We start from the raw sequence: 22,458 nt of genomic DNA, 5'->3' as shown, positions 1-22,458 counted from the left end.
AAAAATGGGGTCTTCTTCATGTAGGTAATCATTGTGAAGCTAAAGATTGAGAAGACAACAATACCTTAAACCAGTTTTGAAAACCAGGTGTCAGTCGTCTGTGTAAATCAACCCTTGCCTACATAGATTGTTTAGAATGATGTAGATTTCTTCAGACTATTTCTCGAGTTCGTAATTGTTCCTTGAGTTCTGAAGCTGCTGGAACCATGGGAAGCAACTAAGACACGTTTCGGAAAGTTTGAGGATGAAAGACTTGGAGTCAGAAAAATTAAGATACTTTGGTTACAAGGGACTAGAATGCGGACCAATTATTTTGAGAGACACTGCAGCTATAGTATACATTGCTTCAATAATTTGGTTGGCCCTCTCTGTCTGTCCATTTATCCGGGGGTGACATTCAGGTGAATAGCCATGATCAATATCTAATGAAGAGTAAAGGGATTTTCAAAAACAAGAGGTGTATTGGGATTCTCTATCAGAAATAACGGTATGTGGTAGACCACGAAGTCAAAACATATCCAAATACATCTTTAAGCAACTACAGGAGCCTGGTACGATTTTAAATGGAGAAAAATTAGCTGTCTTTGACAATAGATCTACAATGACCATAATTACACTCTTTCTATTGGAAAATTGAAGATCTATGATGAAGTCAAACTAAATCAGCTGAGAGTGCACTGGCAAGGGAAGTAAAGAGCCCAAAGTTTTAATCATATGTAGACTTGCCTTGTAAACGTATACAACCTTGTACATACATTTCAACATGTGAGGTACTGTTGGTCACCAGAACGGTTGAAAAACCTAATTAAATGCGTTATTTCCTCCATGTCTGGAAATGAAGAAGTTATGATATATTTGAAGAACAACTTATAGGAATAATCAAGGCTGGTCATTAAAAATAGAGATTATAGTGATGAGATAATGGCGTCTTGCATTGTAATTCTGGTTCAACCTCACATGAGCATCCCGAAATCTTTCATGGAAGGTACTGGCAATATTTTTTTCCTAATGGCCTCAGGAGTATCCCCACACCTCCCCAGCAATTGTGCATCCGGGAAAAAGGAGCCAGGTAGATGCTAGCACTCCAAAAGTCAGAACAAAGGAGGTCACGCATATGTGAGCAGCAGAAAGAACACAAATGCACCATGTCGGGGGCAACAGTTAGCACCTGACAGCGCACACAAGGCGTCTCCTTCCAGCCAAGCAGGAAAGTCTAACAGGAACTGTGAGTTCCCAACATACACAAGGACGTGAAGGCACAACAATAGCGTAGGGCCCAAAAGTGACTCAGAGTATACAACCGGGACTGGATAAAACTGGTCTGGACTCTTCCTACTGAAGCAAGACTAAGGCTGATTTGCAAACAGTAGGTCCTAGTCGGTGGCAGCACAGTGAGCAAAAAAAGAATGTATTGGAATTCAGTCTAGAGCAATTACCATCGACTGAGATTAATTCAATGATTCAATTTATCATTTTGTTAATTTTTCTCTGTAGAGAATCAAACAGCTCGCTATAGTAACGAAGATGTGAACTCCATTTCCAGCCAGAGCCATATCTTTGAAATGGCCCTGAACCCATCTTTTGGGATAGAGCCTGATGACTACAGAACCTCTACAGTAGACCAGTGGAAGGGGATGGGGCACAATTATAGAACTCAAGTGACCTCCAGAAAAGAATCGACACTAGAAGAACCTTGCTGTGACTCCTGATCGAACTCTGGAAAGAATGACTATGACTACGCTAGGACTGCACTGTGGAATATGTCTGCAGAAAGAACCAGAAGGCCTGAAGGAACTGTGGGACGCAATGATTCCATATAGATTACATAGGAAAGAACCAGGTGGGCCCATGGGAACCTTCTAGGTCCTTGACTGACCTCTGCTGATATAGAGGGGCTGTACTTAGAAAGCCACCGGAATAGTCTCAGGTGGAAAAAAAAACATGAGAACTAAAGAGATTCTACTATGGGATGATCTCCTGGAGAAGGACTAGAGGAACTGTGCTATGAACTTTGGGCACTCGGGGTGAAGGTACTACTGCGGAACAAAAGTGGTTGATCTTTGGAGCGTAACCAGGAAGTCTAGAAGGGCTCCAAGATGGCCAGGCAAGCAGAAGGCAAGAAGACTCGAGGAACATCATTATAGAAGGACTTACGATCGATCTCCAAGCGGAAAAAGAACCAGGAGGACTAAAGGGGATCCACTAAAGAAAGAACTTAGGACGCAGAATAATGTTCAGAGGTGCTCCACGGTGGAAGGAGTATTGATCAATCTCCAATAGAGGGGTGGGCGGAATCAGTAAAGAGGAACAAACGGCGGAGGTCGGCTGACCGTCTCCTAAGGAAGGACCAGAGGGCACTACTGACATGCTGTGGAATGACCAATGGAGGAACCACAAGGACCAGAGGTCTCCACTATAGAAATGGTGCACATGAATTATGGGGGTGCGGGAAGGGGGGGGGGGGGGGGAAGAGACGATCTCTACTAGAGAGCACTGCTGACCCATCTCTGTAACAAGCATTTGCAATGTAATAGGTCTCGCCTTTGCGAGAGTTTAAGCTATTGGCACTGTACATGACAATGTCTTATTTATATGTTTTGATAATTAAATCATAAATAAAAAAGGCATTGTCATGTACAATGCCAATAGCTCAAACTCTTATAAATGGGAGACCTATTGAAAGAAGCAGCCGGTATTGTCCCGGGCTGCTTAGAAAGTGAATGCGCGCATGACGCACTGAATGTTGCAGGAAAACCTGTTGTGCCTGCAGTAGGAGAAACTATTTAAATAAAATAGTGCTTATAGACTAAAAAAGACTCACTGTGTAACCAACCACCAAAGTAAAAGGATGAGGTGGGAGCCCACCCCGCGTTTCGCCGCCGCAGCCCGAGCTGTTCTGGAAGCCTTCTCCGGGCCGCTCTCAGCGCGACCCGGAAGTCAGGCAACCTTGCCTGAGACATGGGAGGGGCATGGAGCGCGCAGCCGGAAGTGTCCGGGGCTCATGTGAGCTGAGGGAGCCCCGCGTGTTGCAGCCCACGTGTAGGAGAAGCGAGGCGGGAGCCCACCCCACACTGGCAAGCAGTAGAGGAAGTCTGGCGGGAGCCCACCCCGGCTTCGTGAATGCCGCATGGTGCGGCCGGAGCAGAATTTCAGGCCGGGTTCCTGAGAGCAAGACGGAACCTCGTGTGTTGATGTGCCACAAAGAGTGACCGGGTGAAGAGAAGAGTCTCTCTCCCCCCCCTCCCCCCCTGCCATCGAGAAGACCAGCCAGGGAGCAGCGCAGAGTCCCCACAAGAGCCAGTGAGTGGGGTTGAGCAGGAGCCTGCAGGTGGTTAAATGCATTAAATACTGGCTGATAATGCATGCAAGCGTGCCGCGCCTGGACAGGAGTTGTGCACGCGTATGGTGTGAGCAGGAGTTGTGTTAACGCAGCAAGCCGTACGCGTGCACATCTCCGGTCTGTTAAGCTTCGGCACAGACAGTTGATGTGCATGCATACAGCTTGCGGCGTTATTACAACTCTTGCTCGCACCATACGCATGCACATCTCCTGTCCAGGCCTTGCCGTACACGTGCACATGTCCTGTCCCCCTTCCGACCCAAGTCGACAACAATAGATCTCGCCCATAGTGTGCAGCGCTTTGCGCTGCATCGCTAGGCGAGACCTAAAAAGGACCCGGAAGACTAGAGGGCCGCTTATCGATTGCGCACCCTGAAGTAAATAAAGAGGAGAAGGACCCAAGGAGTAACCCTTAATAGATCACTCGGGCGACAGACTTGAAGATAAGAGACCTGGTCTTAGCAGACACTTGTTCATAGAAAACACTGGAGACCCATCTAGAGTTGGAGAAAAACCATCTCCCAAATTAGAAATCGACCAAAAGCCTTCCGTTCAGAGGTGTTCCACATCTAGCTTCCTCTTCCAGAACCTTGGCATCAATGGAGAGAGTTCATGCCTAGTACCTATCAGTACTGGTCCATGTCCTGTTGTGATCATGAGTTACCTACTGCAAAGTGCTTCAAGGTCACATGAGGTGTAGTAAACGCTATACAAATATAAAATTACCAAGTACAAGGACTCCATACTCATTTTCCAGCATGGATGGAGGTATGCAAGGGGTAGCAGGTGATGACTAGATCAGGTGCACAAACAATTGGGGGTTGTGGGGGGGGGGGAAGAGGGGGGGAAGGGGGATGACTGGATCAGGGGCACAATCATTAGGGGTTGTGTGGGGGGAGAGGGTGATGGCTGGATCAGGGGCACAATCATTAGGGGTTGTGGGGGGGGGGGGAGGGTGATGGCTGGATCAGGGGCACAATCATTAGGGGTTGGGGGGGAGGGTGATGACTGGATCAGGGGCACAATCAGGGGTTGTGGGGGGGGGGGGAAGAGGGTGATGACTGGATCAGGGGCACAATCATTAGGGGTTGTGGGGCAAGAGGGCGTTGACTGGATCAGGGGCACAATAATTAGGGGTTGTGGGGGGGGGGGGGAGGAGAGGGTGATGACTTGATCAGGGGCACAGTCATTAGGGGTTGTGGGGCCAGATGGCATTGACTGGATCAGGGGCACAATCATTAGGGGCGGTTGACACTCTTGTGGGACCAGGCGCCTAAAGGAGCAGTCAGAAAGAATAATCCACATATTAACACTACGCAAGTGACCTGCGGGTGCAGAGTAAGACAGGATCTTAAAGCCGAAATAAGATCCTCGTGGTAGAGGCAGGCCACTCCGCCACACTGAGGATCTACAGATGCTCAAGAAAGGCCACCGAGGAAGTGGACACGAGAGAGAACTCGGCCAGGAGTCCCTCTCGCTCAAACTATCCAACAACTTGAACCTTGTGGAGCGTGGAGACAGGGGCTGCATCAAGAAAAGGTGCAACTCTTCGGAAAATCAACCAACCAGACAGGTCAGTTTGGGGTCAAGTAGCAAGAAGGGCGTCTTACTGGATTGGCCCAAGGATTAGAGACTTCTAGAATTTGGAAGTAGTGACAATTTGCAGCATTTTATTGGGGGACCAGGGTGCCAGAATGCAGGTGGGTGGATTGCAAAGTATCCAGCACTCTCAGCCCTCATAATTGGTACCCAATGACCTCTGACCAGTAGGAAGGTGACCTGACAATATTTGAGGAGCCCCAGATGTGTAGTGATGGTAGGCAGCGCCCACCCCATCTTAACCAGTGATAGAAGGCCAGTGTGCTGCCTTCTACTACCACCCTAGCCTAGACACCACAAAGACCAGCTGGGCCTCAAGGCCTGCCTACATTTATACTGTGTGGGTACAGAGAGGGAATGGGACATGGCGGGGGCAGGTGCCAGAACAGGAACTTTTCTTGATGTACTCAATGAATGGTCTTCGAGGGCAATACCAACTCACGGCCCTTAAAGTGCAGAGTCACACAGGGTTCCTCACTGAGTCCCACCCTTTTTAATACCTATATGGCCCCGTTGGCGGAAGTAGTGTCCCCCTTTGGGATCCACATGATGACATACGCCGACGATACACACAGTTGGTTGGATCTCGGAGCCATCCCACCAAACAGGACAATGGTCTCCTCTCCTGCTTGGAGGAAGTTGCACAATGGAGGAGTCTCTCCCATTTGAAGCTCAACGGTGAGAAGACAGAGCTCCTGATCCCTGGCAACTCACCAAGCTCCTTTCCAAAACCCCTGTGGCCTTCCTCCATGGGCCCGGTGCCGGCCCCCAAAATTGAGATTAAAAGCCTTGGAATCTGGCTTGACCAGAATCTCACCTTCAAAGTACCGGCGAGGAAGACGGCCGCTTCATGCTATGGCCTACTGAGAAGAATTCGTAAAATCCTCCCTCTTCTAACCTTGCCAGCAAAAAGACTAGTGACCCAGGCCCTAATCCTGTCCAGATTGGACTACGGAAATGCTCTTTATTTAGGTGGCCCAAGGGAGGTGATTTCAAAATTGCAGGTCATACAGAATAAACTTCAGGGCTCTCTGTACAGTCCACAAGGCGCTGAATGGAAGTGGACTCTTAATTACAAAAGCTAGGATTCGCCCTTACAGGGCAAACAGGAAACTCGATCAAATGACCTCCATCTGGCTGTGGTCCCTAGGATCAAGAGGGCCGGAAGTGGCGGAAGGCTCTTTTCACTCAATGCCTCCAGACTCTGGAACACCCTCCCACCACATCTACGGAGCGAGAGGAACCATCTAAAGTTCCGAAAACAATTGAAGACCTGGCTTTTTCCATAAAGAAGATGGGCCCTCTAAATACCGACCGCAGCGATGGGGCGCTTCCGGGTAGCCATGCGCTATACAAGTGCCAATAAGAAGAAGAATTTTAAGGGATGGGCAAAGCGGGCTCTGGAGTGGTGCCCTGATGACCTTGAAAAATTCTTTAACAGATGTTTCAAACAATGTTTTCCTTTAACTTATTTTGAAAGTGGGCGACGTGTGTCTAGTGCAGACATTTTGCAAATAAATATTGCGTCCGTTTCCTTCTTTTAGATCGAAGCTCACATACTCATATGCCTCGGAGATTACTTGCCGTCATATTCGTGACCTGCTGCTGTGTTCGAATATTAAAACACACGTCACTGTCCCTGAATATTAGATGTAAACACATTTGGACGAGTGTACCTGTGCACTGCCAGTCACCTGCCAAAGATGGCATGAAAACGCTTAAACTGGATCAATAATTCAGGAGCCCCCAAAATACGTTTAGCCCAAGGCCCCCCAAACCATCAAAATGTCCCCGAGTACACCCCGTGCATCAAACACACTAAAGGATTCTAGCGCTTCAGCGCTGGCAGAAGGACTATAGCTGGTTGAAGGATTCTAGCTGGCAGAAGGATTCTAGCGCTTCGACGCTGGCAGAAGGATTCTAGCGCTTCGACGCTGGCAGAAGGATTCTAGCGCTTCAGCGCTGGCAGAAGGACTCTAGCTGGTTGAGGGATTCTAGCGCTGGCAGAAGGAGTCTAGCTGGTTGAAGGACTCTGGCGCTTCAGTGCTGGCTGAAGGACTCTAGCTGGTTGAAGGATTCTAGCTCTCCAGCGCTGGATGAAGGATTCTAGCGCTTCAGCGCTGGCAGAAGGATTCTAGCGCTGGCAGAAGGATTCTAGCTGGTTGAAGGATTCTAGCTGGTTGAAGGATTCTAGCGCTTCTGCATTGGTTGAAGGACTCTAGCGCTTCAGCACTGGTTGAAGGACTCTAGCGCTTCAGCACTGGTTGAAGGACTCTAGCGCTTCAGCACTGGTTGAAGGACTCTAGCGCTTCAGCACTGGTTGAAGGACTCTAGCGCTTCAGCACTGGTTGAAGGACTCTAGCGCTTCAGCACTGGCTGAAGGATTCTAGCTGGTTGAAGGATTCTAGCGCTTCAGCGCTGGCAGAAGGACTCTAGCTGGTTGAAGGATTCTGGCGCTTAAGCGCTGGTTGAAGGATTCTAGCGCCTTTACACTGGTGCACACATGCCGGAATCTAGGCGGATCCTTCCGGATCCAGCAGTTATTCTCAAACGATGATCCGGGAGAGCCATCACATCCTTCAGTGTCTGCACCAGTAGAGCGCGGGGGCACAGAAGCGGTGCCAGCCCGCATTCACTGTGCCCAGAGAGGCGATGCAAACGCCTGCCCTGGCAGACCCACTCCTTGGACCAGGCTTGCGCCCTGGGTGGGGAGGTCGGATGTATCCGGCTCCGGCTGCGCCAACACGCCCTCACGTGTCCCTTTACTGCTGCCAAGAAGTCACGTGAGATCTGAAGGTTTGTTTCAAGTCTCTTTGTAGCAAGCTGTGCTCGTTGGCTCGAGCACGCTCTGTGGGAATGGCCGATACCGGTCTAGATGCAAGCACGTGAAAAGAGCCGTCTTTACAACACACAGGGATTTCTGGCGCTCACAGGAGTGTTTTGTAGCGCCCACCGGGAACCAAAGCTGCAGGGTTTTTAAGTGCTGCCCTGAAGGTGGCATGGAGCGGGTTTAAGAGGCCACGTGACTCGTGCAGCTATATTACAAGGACTGTAACTTTCCACTTGCAGGTAAACACAAGAACCGCTCGTCTACCCACTGAGATATGCTACATAAAACACAGCTCTGTGACCTATGTCGCACACCCTATGATCAGAAGCAGGTGCACTAACCCTCTGTGCTATGTGATGACGCTTCAGACCTGTGTCCAGAGGTGGCGCTGGTCCTGGTTCGCCTTGTGCACCTGGCCCTGTTCCTGGGTCTCCTGGGTCTCAGACCACTTTCTCGGGGTCCTGGTCTACTTGGCCTTCCTTGTCCTGGTGCACCTGGCCTTGCTCCTGGTTCTCCTGTTCCATATCCTGCTTGTCTTCCTTGTCCTGGTGCACCTGGCCTTGCTCCTGGTTCTCCTGTTCCATATCCTGCTTGTCTTCCTTGTCCTGGTGCACCTGGCCTTGCTCCTGGTTCTTCTGTTCCATATCCTGCTTGTCTTCCTTGTCCTGGTGCACCTGGCCTTGCTCCTGGTTCTTCTGTTCCATATCCTGCTTGTCTTCCTTGTCCTGGTGCACCTGGCCTTGGTCCTGGTTCTTCTGTTCCATATCCTGCTTGTCTTCCTTGTCCTGGTGGACCTGGCCTTGCTCCTGGTTCTCCTGATCCATATCCTGCTGGTCTTCCTCGTCCTGGTGCACCTGGCCTTGCTCCTGGTTCTTCTGTTCCATATCCTGCTTGTCTTCCTTGTCCTGGTGCACCTGGCCTTGCTCCTGGTTCTTCTGTTCCATATCCTGCTTGTCTTCCTTGTCCTGGTGGACCTGGCCTTGCTCCTGGTTCTCCTGATCCATATCCTGCTTGTCTTCCTTGTCCTGGTGCACCTGGCCTTGCTCCTGGTTCTCCTGATCCATATCCTGCTTGTCTTCCTTGTCCTGGTGCACCTGGCCTTGCTCCTGGTTCTTCTGTTCCATATCCTGCTTGTCTTCCTTGTCCTGGTGCACCTGGCCTTGCTCCTGGTTCTTCTGTTCCATATCCTGCTTGTCTTCCTTGTCCTGGTGCACCTGGATTGCTCCTGGTTCTCCTAGTTCTTGTCCAACCTGGTCTCTCTTGTCCTGGTGAACCTGGCCTTGCTCCTGGTTCTCCTGATCCATATCCTGCTTGTCTTCCTTGTCCTGGTGCACCTGGCCTTGCTCCTGGTTCTTCTGTTCCATATCCTGCTTGTCTTCATTGTCCTGGTGCACCTGGCCTTGCTCCTGGTTCTCCTAATCCATATCCTGCTTGTCTTCCTTGTCCTGGTGCACCTGGCCTTGCTCCTGGTTCTCCTAATCCATATCCTGCTCGTCTTCCTTGTCCTGGTGCACCTGGCCTTGCTCCTGGTTCTCCTGATCCATATCCTGCTTGTCTTCCTTGTCCTGGTGCACCTGGCCTTGCTCCTGGTTCTTCTGTTCCATATCCTGCTTGTCTTCCTTGTCCTGGTGCACCTGGCCTTGCTCCTGGTTCTCCTGTTCCATATCCTGCTTGTCTTCCTTGTCCTGGTGGACCTGGCCTTGCTCCTGGTTCTCCTGATCCATATCCTGCTTGTCTTCCTTGTCCTGGTGCACCTGGCCTTGCTCCTGGTTCTTCTGTTCCATATCCTGCTTGTCTTCCTTGTCCTGGTGCACCTGGATTGCTCCTGGTTCTCCTAGTTCTTGTCCAACCTGGTCTCTCTTGTCCTGGTGAACCTGGCCTTGCTCCTGGTTCTCCTGATCCATATCCTGCTTGTCTTCCTTGTCCTGGTGCACCTGGCCTTGCTCCTGGTTCTTCTGTTCCATATCCTGCTTGTCTTCATTGTCCTGGTGGACCTGGCCTTGCTCCTGGTTCTCCTAATCCATATCCTGCTTGTCTTCCTCGTCCTGGCTGGTGCACCTGGCCTTGCTCCTGGTTCTTCTGTTCCATATCCTGCTGGTCTTCCTCGTCCTGGTGCACCTGGCCTTGCTCCTGGTTCTTCTGTTCCATATCCTGCTTGTCTTCCTTGTCCTGGTGCACCTGGCCTTGCTCCTGGTTCTTCTGTTCCATATCCTGCTTGTCTTCCTTGTCCTGGTGGACCTGGCCTTGCTCCTGGTTCTCCTGATCCATATCCTGCTGGTCTTCCTCGTCCTGGTGCACCTGGCCTTGCTCCTGGTTCTCCTGATCCATATCCTGCTTGCCTTCCTTGTCCTGGTGCACCTGGCCTTGCTCCTGGTTCTTCTGTTCCATATCCTGCTTGTCTTCCTTGTCCTGGTGCACCTGGCCTTGCTCCTGGTTCTTCTGTTCCATATCCTGCTTGTCTTCCTTGTCCTGGTGGACCTGGCCTTGCTCCTGGTTCTCCTGATCCATATCCTGCTGGTCTTCCTTGTCCTGGTGCACCTGGCCTTGCTCCTGGTTCTTCTGTTCCATATCCTGCTTGTCTTCCTTGTCCTGGTGCACCTGGCCTTGCTCCTGGTTCTTCTGTTCCATATCCTGCTTGTCTTCCTTGTCCTGGTGCACCTGGCCTTGCTCCTGGTTCTTCTGTTCCATATCCTGCTTGTCTTCCTTGTCCTGGTGCACCTGGCCTTGCTCCTGGTTCTCCTGTTCCATATCCTGCTTGTCTTCCTTGTCCTGGTGCACCTGACCTTGCTCCTGGTTCTCCTGATCCATATCCTGCTTGTCTTCCTCGTCCTGGTGCACCTGGCCTTGCTCCTGGTTCTTCTGTTCCATATCCTGCTGGTCTTCCTTGTCCTGGTGCACCTGGCCTTGCTCCTGGTTCTCCTGATCCATATCCTGCTTGTCTTCCTTGTCCTGGTGCACCTGGCCTTGCTCCTGGTTCTCCTGATCCATATCCTGCTTGTCTTCCTTGTCCTGGTGCACCTGGCCTTGCTCCTGGTTCTTCTGTTCCATATCCTGCTTGTCTTCCTTGTCCTGGTGCACCTGGCCTTGCTCCTGGTTCTTCTGTTCCATATCCTGCTTGCCTTCCTTGTCCTGGTGCACCTGGCCTTGCTCCTGGTTCTTCTGTTCCATATCCTGCTTGTCTTCCTTGTCCTGGTGGACCTGGCCTTGCTCCTGGTTCTCCTAATCCATATCCTGCTTGTCTTCCTTGTCCTGGTGCACCTGGCCTTGCTCCTGGTTCTCCTGTTCCATATCCTGCTTGTCTTCCTTGTCCTGGTGCACCTGACCTTGCTCCTGGTTCTCCTGATCCATATCCTGCTTGTCTTCCTCGTCCTGGTGCACCTGGCCTTGCTCCTGGTTCTTCTGTTCCATATCCTGCTGGTCTTCCTTGTCCTGGTGCACCTGGCCTTGCTCCTGGTTCTCCTAATCCATATCCTGCTGGTCTTCCTTGTCCTGGTGCACCTGGCCTTGCTCCTGGTTCTTCTGTTCCATATCCTGCTTGTCTTCCTTGTCCTGGTGCACCTGGCCTTGCTCCTGGTTCTTCTGTTCCATATCCTGCTTGTCTTCCTTGTCCTGGTGCACCTGGCCTTGCTCCTGGTTCTCCTAATCCATATCCTGCTTGTCTTCCTTGTCCTGGTGCACCTGGCCTTGCTCCTGGTTCTTCTGTTCCATATCCTGCTTGCCTTCCTTGTCCTGGTGCACCTGGCCTTGCTCCTGGTTCTCCTGATCCATATCCTGCTTGTCTTCCTTGTCCTGGTGCACCTGGCCTTGCTCCTGGTTCTCCTGTTCCATATCCCGCTTGTCTTCCTTGTCCTGGTGCACCCGGCCTTGCTCCTGGTTCTCTTACTTGTGTTCCACATGGCCTTCCTTGTCCTGGTGTACCTGGCCTTGCTCCTGGTTCTCCTGGTACTTCTCCACCTGGTTCTCTTGGCATTGGTCCTGCTTCTCCTGGTCCCTGCCTACCTGGCCTTCCTTGTCCTGGCCTTGGTCCTAGTTCACCAAACACCAGCCTAAACAGCCAGGTGCAGCAGGACAAGGGATGCAAGGGCCAGGAGAACCAGGACCAAGGCCAGTGGACCAGGACAAGGAAGGCCAGGTGGACAAGGACCAGGAGAACCAGGAGCAAGGCCAGGTGCACCAGGACAAGGAAGGCCAAGTGGACAAGTACCAAGAGAACCAGGACCAAGGCCAGGTGGACAAGGACCAGGAGAACCAGGACAGAGGCTAGGTACTCCAGGAAAAAGAAGGCCAGGTAGTCAAGGACCAGGAGAACCAGGATCAAGGATGGCTAGGTAGACAAGGGCCAGGAGAAAGTGGTCCTGAGGCACAAGGGAACCAGGACCAAGGCCAGGTGCACCAAGACAAAGGGAGGCCAGGTAAGCAAGGACCAGGAGAACAAGGACCAAGGCTGGGTGAACCGGGACAAGGAAGACCAGGAGAACCAGGATCAAGGCTGAGTGAACCAGGACAAGGAAAGACAGGTAGTCAAAGGCCAGGAGAACCAGGACTGAGGCTAGGTGCACCAGGACAAGGAAGCCAGGTGGACAAGAACCAGAAGCAAGGCCAGGTGTACCAGGATAAGAATGGCCAGGTAGGCAAGGATCAGGAGAACCAGGACCAAGGCCAGGTTTACCAGAACAAGGAAGGCCAAGCATGGAAAGACTAGGAGAACCAGGACCAAGGCCAGGTGCACCAGAACAAGGAAGGCCCGGGGGCCAAGGACCAGGAGAATGAGGACCAAGGCCAGGTACAACAGGACAAGAAAGAACAGGTGGACAAGGACCAGGTGAACCAGGACCAAGGCCAGATGCACAAGGACAAATAAGTCCAGGTAGACAAGGACCAGGAGAAAGTGGTCTGAGACACAGGAGGACCAAGGCCAGATGCACCAGGCCAAGGAAAGCCAGGTGGACAAGGACCAGGAGAATCAGGACAACCAGGAGAAAGGCCAGGAGCACCAGGAGAAGGAAGGTCAGATGGAAAAGGACCAGGACAACCAGGAGAAAGGCCAGGAGCACCAGGAGAAGGAAGGGCAGATGGACAAGTACCAAGAGAACCAGGAGCAAGGTCAGGTGCACCAGGACAAGGAAGGCCAGGTGGACAAGGACCAGGAGAACTAGGACCACGGCCGCTAGGTGCAATAGTGCAAGGAAGGTTACTTAGGCAAGGCCCAGGACCAAGGCCAGGTGGACAAGGACCAGGAGAACCAGGAGCAAGGCCAGGCAGTCCAGACCCAGGAGAACACTACCAAAGCCAGATATACCAGGACAAGGAAGGCCAGGGGGACAAGGACCAGGAGACAGTGGCCCAGAGGCATGGGGAATCAGGACCAATGCCAGGAGGACTAGGAGCAGGTGGATGCCCAATACTGGAAGGACCAGATCTGAGAAAACAGATAGACCAGCCCTGAGAAGACAAGGGCCTGGGGGCACTGTGGGAGCGGGAGCAAGAGAACCAGTGCAGGACCACGAGGAATAGAACAAGGGCCAGGGGTGGTAGGAGTAAGACCAGAAGGTAGGAGGAGCACGAGGATGGGAAGGATGACCAGGAGTCCAGCACCCAGAGGAGAAGGCCAATCTAAGCCACAAGGCTGAAGACAAGCCCCTCGTTGCAGTGGCCACAACTCTTCTAAACAATCTGTGGTACTCTCAGGCCACAGGCCATTGAGACCGAGTACCTTTTTGCAGCCCACTGAAAGCACTGCTTAACCCTCTGGCCGGTCTTAAACTACAGTCTGTGTCCAATGAAGGAAACTAGAACAGGTTTATGGTCACATTTATCTTGTTGCCAATTTATTTGCGGAAGAGAGGGTGGCAGTTTACCACAAACAATGCACAGGTTGGCCATCATTGGCTCCACCCCTCACGACTCCACCCCTCACCCTCATGACTCCACCCCTCACGACTCCACCCCTCACCCTCACGACTCCACCCCTCACCCTCACGACTCCACCCCTCACCCTCACGACTCCACCCCTCATGAACCCACCCCTCATGACCCCACCCCCTCATTCTCATGACCCCACTCCTCACGACCCCACCCCTCACCCTCATGACCCCACCCCTCACCCTCATGACCCCCACCCCTCCACCCATCACCCTCATTACCCCACCCCTCATGACCCCACCCCTCACCCTCATGACCCTACCCCTCACCCTCATGACCCCACTCCTCACGACCCCACCCCTCACCCTCATGACCCCACCCCTCACCCTCATGACCCCACCCCTCACCCTCATGACCCCACCCCTCACCCTCATGACCTTGCCCTCTTTCTGTCGCAGCCAGCAGTTAGGATGGTAGAGGGAACGTTCTGCATGTCCAGCCCTATGCACAGATATCCCCTGGCTGTCCCTTAGGCCTGGCCGCTGCGGCCGATGCCACCTCTTGGCTGCCCTCTGGTACCCCTGGTAACAGCAGTTGTGAAGCATCAGCAAGAACCAGAAACCAGGATTATTTCATGCATTTCCTGCTCCTTGCACCCCATGGGCACAGCACGTGTGTCCTGGGCCCCAATGTAAGAGATATTGGCCACGCTGTCTGCCAGTTGGGTAATAATGCCATCACTGGGGTGTGGCGGACTCCTGGCCCCGTGCCACTGCGCTAGTTCTACCTATGCCGCTGTTCTGCCCTCCTCCCCTGCACTAGTTCTACCTATGCCACTGTTCTGCCCCCCTCCCCTGCAGGAGGTGTTGTTGTGAGTCTATGGGGGGCGCCCTGTGTCAGACACTATCTGAACCCGCTTCAATAATAACCAGCAGGCACCCCCCCCACCCATGGCATGGGGGCGCCCAGTGTCAGACACTATCTGAACCCGCTTCAATAATAACCAGCAGGCACCCCCCCCACCCATGGCATGGGGGCGCCCAGTGTCAGACACTATCTGAACCCGCTTCAATAATAACCAGCAGGCACCCCCCCCACCCATGGCATGGGGGCGCCCAGTGTCAGACACTATCTGAACCCGCTTCAATAACAACCAGCAGGCACCCCCCCCACCCATGGCATGTGGGCGCCCAGTGTCAGACACTATCTGAACCCGCTTCAATAATAACCAGCAGGCACCCCCCCCACCCATGGCATGTGGGCGCCCAGTGTCAGACACTATCTGAACCCGCTTCAATAATAACCAGCAGGTCTCGCATTAGTTAAGAGCTGACCTATTGGCTTTGCGAATGGAAAAGAAATGCGACGTTTGCTTTTTTTTTTTTTTAGTAATTCACTTTTGCAGCAATGGCGGCAGATCATGTGTTAGAAAAGGTAGACGGACCGGGAGGGCCGGCCGGGGTCAGGGGGAGAGGTCTCCGGGGAGAGCCGTCTCCAGCGATCGTACAGACAAGTAACTTCCCCCCCCACAGACAGAGATCACACACGGATAAGGTTCAGTGTTCTTTATAGGTACTTAGTTATGATACGGTAGAATGGTACACGGAGGTCTGGACGCAGGGGTCCCCTCGATTAGAGTCTCGTAAGGTAGGGAAGGGGGTAGCGGGTCAGTCTATTTACCAATCAGGTAGTTCAGATGAGATGATGACGAGCTCACAATCCTCGAGCTTGGTGTTTAGGCAGTACGGTCCGCGGCAGCGCCAGCAGGTCCCGGTAAGGATGGTTGATACAACGGGCCGCGGCAGCGCCAGCAGGTCCCCGGAAGATTTACGGGCCGCGGCAGCGCCAGCAGGTCCCCGGGAAAGATGGTCGTTACAACGGGCCGCGGCAGCGCCAGCAGGTCCCAGGAAGATGAAGGTTGCAGAAGGCCGCGGCAGCGCCAGCAGGCAGGACGATGGTTCACAAGAGCGGGCTACGGCAGCGCCAGTAGACCGTCAGGGTTGAGTTCACTCGGTGTCTCTCGACTCCAGGATACAACTGCCTTCCTGCTCCGGAGCTGCCTTAGTTATAGGGCTGGTGCCCTTTGATGTCCGGACCCTCGCACTTGGAGGTCGGAGGGTCCGGGATGAAGGTGTCCAGACACCCAGCAGGGGGTGGAGCCAGCGCCTGGGGGCTGCTGGAGGCGATCGGCACCTGGCGGGGGAAGAGCTCTTGACGCTTCGTTCTCCCATTGACCTGCCAAGTGGTCCGCTCACCTCCTGGGTGGATGGTGGTGCCGGGATGTCGGGCCGGCCAGGCCCGGGGTTAGGGTCGAGGTGAGGCCACGCGGCCGCGTGGTGCAGGGCCCAAGATGGCGGCTTGACCCGGCCGGGGAAGCCGGTGGGGCTGGGCCCCGTGATGAGTAGGGGTCCGAGGGCAGAGGGTCCGTCGGGAGACGGAGTACAGGTGCTTGTCACGGGGGTATGCCTGGTGGGCCGGAGCTCGGGCCCTGTCGTGCGGGGGGGGAAGCAAGCCCTCTGTGTGGCCTGTCCAACATGCGTCCCCCCCAGCTGAAGGCGGGGAGAGTCACCCATCTCCTTGGGGACTCTCTTCGTCGAGGCGGAAAAAGCGGGACAGGCCATCCGCGTTGGCGTGGTCTTGGCCTGGCTGGTGCTCCACAGTGAAGTCCATTCCCTGCAGGGAAATGGACCAGCGCAAGAGTTTTGGGTTCTCCCCCCGCATCTGCATCAGCCATTGCAGGGGTCGATGGTCGGTTTGTACCCGGAAGTGGGTACCGAAGAGATAGGGTCGGAGCTTTTTGAGGGCCCACACTACTGCAAAGGCCTCCCTCTCGATTGTGCTCCAACGCTGTTCTCGGGCCAGGAGACGTCGACTGATGAAGGCCACCGGCTGGTCATGACCTTCGGAGTTCAGCTGAGAGAGGACGGCCCCGATGCCGTGGTCGGAGGCGTCGGTCTGCACCACAAATTCCCGACTGTAATCGGGGGCCTGGAGCACCGGGGCGGTGCACAGGGCGGCCTTCAGCTCCTCGAAGGCCGCTTGACAATCAGGAGTCCAGTGGACCCGCTTCGGTTGATTCTTGGATGTGAGTCCCGTGAGGGGCCCCACGATGCTGCCGTAGTCCTTTACGAACCGCCGGTAGTATCCGGTGAGCCCCAAGAAGGCTCGGACCTCGGTCTGGGTGACGGGGGGCTGCCAGGACTGGATGGCAGCAATCTTAAGTTGTAGTGGGGCCACCAGCCCGCTTCCCACTTGGTGCCCAAGGTAGGTCACCGACCCTTGGCCAATTTGGCACTTGCCGGCTTTAATGGTGAGGCCGGCCCGCTGGGGGGCTTGGAGGACCTCTTGGAGGTGACGGAGGTGGTCGGACCAGTGGCGGCTGTATACAGCGATATCGTCCAGGTAGGCAGCGCTGAATTCTTCGAGCCCTGCCAAGACCTGGTTCACAAGACGTTGGAATGTGGCGGGGGCATTCTTCATGCCAAAGGGCAGGACCTTAAATTGATAGTGGCCATCGGGGGTGGAGAAGGCTGACCGCTCCTGAGCCCTGGGTGTGAGGCCGATCTGCCAGTAGCCCGCCGTTAGGTCGAAGATACTAAGGTAGCGGGCGGCCCCCAGCCGGTCGATCAGCTCGTCTGCTCGGGGGATGGGATGAGCGTCGGTCCGGGTGACAGCGTTCAATCCCCGGTAGTCGACGCAGAATCTCAGTTCAGGGGCGGTGCCGGGGGCAGCGGCCTTGGGAACTAATACAACCGGACTGGCCCAGGGACTGTCCGAGGGCTCGATGACCCCGATCGTGAGCATCTTGGCCACTTCCTCCTGTATGCAGGCCCGTACCCGATCTGGTACGCGGTAGGCCCGGTGCCGGACCGGGGGACTGTCCCCGGTGTCTACGTCGTGCAAACACCAAGGAGTGACCCCGGGGGTGAGGGAGAACAGGGCAGCGAACTGCAGCAGGAGGTCCTGGCAGTCCTGGCGTTGCTCCGAAGTGAGGGCGTCGGAGAGCCGGACCCCATCCACGGAGCCGTCCTTCTCCTGAGTCTTCAAGAGATCCGGGAGGGGCTCGGAGTCTTCTTCTGTACCACTGTCGGTCGCCATCAGGAGGCTTAGTTCGGAGCGCACAAAGTGTGGTTTGAGCCGGTTGGTGTGGAGGACCCGCAGGGGGTTCCGGGTGGTCCCCATGTCGATGAGGTAAGTGACGGGGCTTTTACGCTCGACCACTTTGAAGGGCCCCGTCCACTTGTCTTGCAGGGCACATGGTTCGGTGGGGGACATCACCCATATTTGCTGCCCAGGCTCGAATTCAACGGAGGAGGCATTGTGATCATACCACCTCTTCATGTCCTCCTGACTGGCCTCGAGGTTCGCCTTGGCCATCTCCCTGAAGCGCCGGGTCTGGTTTCGTAGGGCCAGGATGTATTTGAAGACGTCGGGAGGGGTCGTTAAGGGGGCCATCTCCCAACCTTCCTTGACTAGGCTGAGGGGCCCTCGCACAGGGTGCCCGTACAGGAGTTCGAAAGGGCTAAAGCCGAGGGACTTCTGGGGGACTTCTCGGTAGGCGAAGAGGAGGCACGGGAGCAGCACATCCCACTGGCGACGGAGAGGCTCTTCCAATCCCCCAATCATCCCCTTGAGAGTGCGGTTAAAACGCTCCACTAGTCCGTTCCCTTGGGGGTGATAGGGGGTCGTGAATCTGTAGGTGACCCCGCATTGTTGCCAGAGGGACTTCATGTATTTAGACATGAAATTCGTACCTCGGTCGCTGACGACTTCTCGGGGGAAGCCTACCCTGGAGAAGATCCTCATCAGGGCCCGGCCAACCACCGGAGCTGTCACTGTCCGTAGGGGCACCGCCTCGGGGTAGCGGGTGGCATGGTCCACTAGTACCAAGATGAACCTGTGTCCTTGTGCCGTGCGGGGGTCCAGAGGCCCCACAATGTCTATCCCCACCCTCTCGAACGGGGTGGTGACCACAGGGAAGGGTTGCAGAGGGGCCTTCAGCTTCCGACCACTCTTCCCGCTGGCTTGGCACGTGGGGCAAGATCGGCAGTGGTTCAGGACGTCATTCCTCATTTTCGGCCAGAAAAAGTGGGTCACCAGGCGACTGTATGTTTTGTCCTGGCCCAGGTGTCCAGCCAGGGGGACATCGTGGGCCAGGTTGAGCAGAAAGTCTCGGAAGCGGAGCGGTACCACCAGAACTCGACCGGCCCCCAGCTCGGCGATTCTTTGCTCGCTGTAGAGCAGGTCGTTGTCCCAGTAGACCCAGTGGGTTCCGGGGGTGTCCCCTGCGTTTTGGGTATCGGCTTGTTGGCGGAGTCCCTCGAGGGAGGGACAGGTCTTTTGTTCCTGGCGGAACTGTTCTTGGGTGGGCCCCCCCTCTTGACGCCACTGAGCCAGATCCGGAAGGTCCTGGTGTTGTGCGTCTGCTTCGACGGTCGGGTCCGGGAGATCGGACTCGCCGTTGCCCTCGACAGGGGCAACCGGGGGCGGAGGGGCTGGCCATTCGGTTTCTTCTGATCGGGGGGTGGCCCGGGCGGCCATGGATCGGGTGGTTATGCAGGCCCAGTCCGGGAGGCCCAGCATCCCCAAGTGCTCTCTTCTCTCGACGGTGGCCCACGGGGAACTCTCGAGGTCATTCCCCAGGAGGCAGTCCACGGGGGCATCGTCCCGGACCGTCACCTTCAGTAGGCCGGAGACCCCTCCCCATTCAAACGGGACGCAGGCCATTTTACACATACTCTCAGAGTTATCTGCCGAGCGGACGGGGCAGAGAATGTTCGGCAGGATCTGCTCGGGCTTCACCAGATGACAGCGGACGGCCGTCACGCTGGCGCCGGTGTCACGCAAGGCCTCGGCTCTCTGTCCATTAATGGTCACCCACTGACCGTATTTTCGGGTGTTGGCGGGTAGGGGAGCCCGCGGAACCATGTCTCTTCCCCCTAGGCATGCCAGGACCATGGCGGCCGGTTCCCACCCTTGCTGGGCCGGCTCGTACTCTTCTGGTCCCTCCGATGATTGCTCTTCCCCTAGGGCAGCGGCCGCTACCTGGCGGGGCTTGGGTGTTTGATTTAGCGGGCAGTTCGGGTCATTGGCGTAGTGGCCTAGTCGCTGGCACCGGTGGCACGTGACGTTGGCTCGGTACCCAGGCCGCAACGGGGGGTTGCCCCGGCCGGCCGGAGGCGGGGTGCTGGCCACGGGTGTTGTTGGTAGGGCGTCTCTCCCTCGCCCCTGGCCCCCTCCTCCTCCCCGAGGACGGTGCTGGCCTTGGTTGCCTCTGTTCTGATCGTGGGGCCCTCTCCGGCCCACTCGGGTGCTTTCCCACCGGTCAGCTTCGGCGGCGAGCTGCCGGGGGTCGGTCAGCTTACTGTCGAGTAGGTGCTGCCGGAGCTCGACGAAACAGTTGTTTGACAGGTGCTCCCACACCATAAGGTTGAAGAGTTGTTCGTAAGTGGCGACCTGACTTCCCTTGATCCACCCTTCGAATGCCCGGCTGAAATAGTTCACGTATTCTACCCAAGTTGTACCTGGGATCCTGGTGCAATCTCTGAACCTCTGGCGGTACATCTCGGGCGTGAGGCCGTAGCGGGTGAGGAGGGCAGCCTTCATGTGGTCGTAGGACGACATCTGGTGATCGGGGAGCTGCAGCAGGGCATCGCGACCCTCGTTGATAAACCTCCCCCAAAGTCCGGCTCCCCAATCACTCCGGTCGATTCGGTGGGAGGTCATTGCGATCTCATAGGCTTTAAACCACTGTTGTATGTCGTCTTCTCGGACATATTCGCGGACAACATCCTTGGGGATGTGAACTTTTTTCTCACTTGGCCCCGGGGTGTGTGGTCGCTCAGGCACCCCCAGTTCCTTATTCTGTTTGCGCAGTTCTATTTCCGCTAGTCGGCGCTCGTGCTCGAGCGTTATTTTTTTCTCTTCCAGCTCTCTTTGTCTCTGCTTTTCTTCTCGTTCCTCTCGAAGCCGCATCTGCTCGAGGTTAAGTTTCTGTTCAGCCAACTTGAGTTCCCCATCCATCTTGAGTCGTGCCATCTCCAACTCGTGTAATCTGACTCTGTCTCTTTCTCGGATCTCCTCTTGCGGGAGGCCCGTTCCCCGCTCCTCGGGAGCCGTGGCGTTCCCCTCTGGTGTGATGCTGGTTTGGTCTGGTGTGACGCTGCTTTGGTCGGAGGGTCCTGTGACCCCCGTTTCTGTCCATGACTCCAGAGCGCGCTTTAGATCATCCTTGGTACTCAGGCCGGTGGTAGCAATGCCAAGTTCCATGCAAAATTGTCTCAGTTCGCGGTGGCTGTATTCTTCTAATTTCTCCATTTGGAATTTCTCGGTGGAGCTGCTCTCTTTGGTCGACATCGTGTTTTTGTCGTGGGGTGAGCTACTCTCTGTACGATTACGCGTTGATTCGGATCGCGCCGCTGGCCACCAATGTTAGAAAAGGTAGACGGACCGGGAGGGCCGGCCGGGGTCAGGGGGAGAGGTCTCCGGGGAGAGCCGTCTCCAGCGATCGTACAGACAAGTAACTTCCCCCCCCACAGACAGAGATCACACACGGATAAGGTCAAGTGTTCTTTATAGGTACTTAGTTATGATACGGTAGAATGGTACACGGAGGTCTGGACGCAGGGGTCCCCTCGATTAGAGTCTCGTAAGGTAGGGAAGGGGGTAGCGGGTCAGTCTATTTACCAATCAGGTAGTTCAGATGAGATGATGACGAGCTCACAATCCTCGAGCTTGGTGTTTAGGCAGTACGGTCCGCGGCAGCGCCAGCAGGTCCCGGTAAGGATGGTTGATACAACGGGCCGCGGCAGCGCCAGCAGGTCCCCGGAAGATGTACGGTCCGCGGCAGCGCCAGCAGGTCCCGGTGAGGATGGTCGTTACAACGGGCCGCGGCAGCGCCAGCAGGTCCCCGGAAGATGGTCGTTACAACGGGCCGCGGCAGCGCCAGCAGGTCCCAGGAAGATGGTCGTTACAACGGGCCGCGGCAGCGCCAGCAGGTCCCAGGAAGATGAAGGTTGCAGAAGGCCGCGGCAGCGCCAGCAGGCAGGACGATGGTTCACAAGAGCGGGCTACGGCAGCGCCAGTAGACCGTCAGGGTTGAGTTCACTCGGTGTCTCTCGACTCCAGGATACAACTGCCTTCCTGCTCCGGAGCTGCCTTAGGTATAGGGCTGGTGCCCTTTGATGTCCGGACCCTCGCACTTGGAGGTCGGAGGGTCCGGGATGAAGGTGTCCAGACACCCAGCAGGGGGTGGAGCCAGCGCCTGGGGGCTGCTGGAGGCGATCGGCACCTGGCGGGGGAAGAGCTCTTGACGCTTCGTTCTCCCATTGACCTGCCAAGTGGTCCGCTCACCTCCTGGGTGGATGGTGGTGCCGGGATGTCGGGCCGGCCAGGCCCGGGGTTAGGGTCGAGGTGAGGCCACGCGGCCGCGTGGTGCAGGGCCCAAGATGGCGGCTTGACCCGGCCGGGGAAGCCGGTGGGGCTGGGCCCCGTGATGAGTAGGAGTCCGAGGGCAGAGGGTCCGTCGGGAGACGGAGTACAGGTGCTTGTCACGGGGGTATGCCTGGTGGGCCGGAGCTCGGGCCCTGTCGTGCGGGGGGGGAAGCAAGCCCTCTGTGTGGCCTGTCCAACATCATGCTTTCACTTTAGAGGTTTATAGCTGAAGTGCGGGGTGCCGCAATCGCTTTAAAAGTCAATGCAGTGTTGTGTAAGGGGATCGAGCATGCCAGAGTGAACAATAAATACAATGCGTTAGGGTCGGAAAAGTTACCAAAATAGAATGCATTGCGTCTGCAGCAGCGCTGGAAAAACGGCAGCAGTGATGGGG

General features: G+C 55.3%; 1 protein-coding gene across 1 annotated transcript in view; it reads right to left on the bottom strand.

Annotated features, from left to right (window-relative positions):
* Positions 1 to 22,458, bottom strand: part of SSH3 (slingshot protein phosphatase 3) — a 207,182-nt gene that overhangs the window by 142,086 nt on the left and 42,638 nt on the right. The gene's annotated exons all lie outside the window — the stretch shown is intronic.

The sequence above is a fragment of the Triturus cristatus genome, chromosome 4_1 (assembly GCF_964204655.1).
Source record: "Triturus cristatus chromosome 4_1, aTriCri1.1, whole genome shotgun sequence".
NCBI classification, from domain to species: Eukaryota; Metazoa; Chordata; class Amphibia; order Caudata; family Salamandridae; genus Triturus; species Triturus cristatus.
Note: the sequence above shows the minus strand (reverse complement) of the source record. Positions and strands in the feature narration are given on the sequence as shown.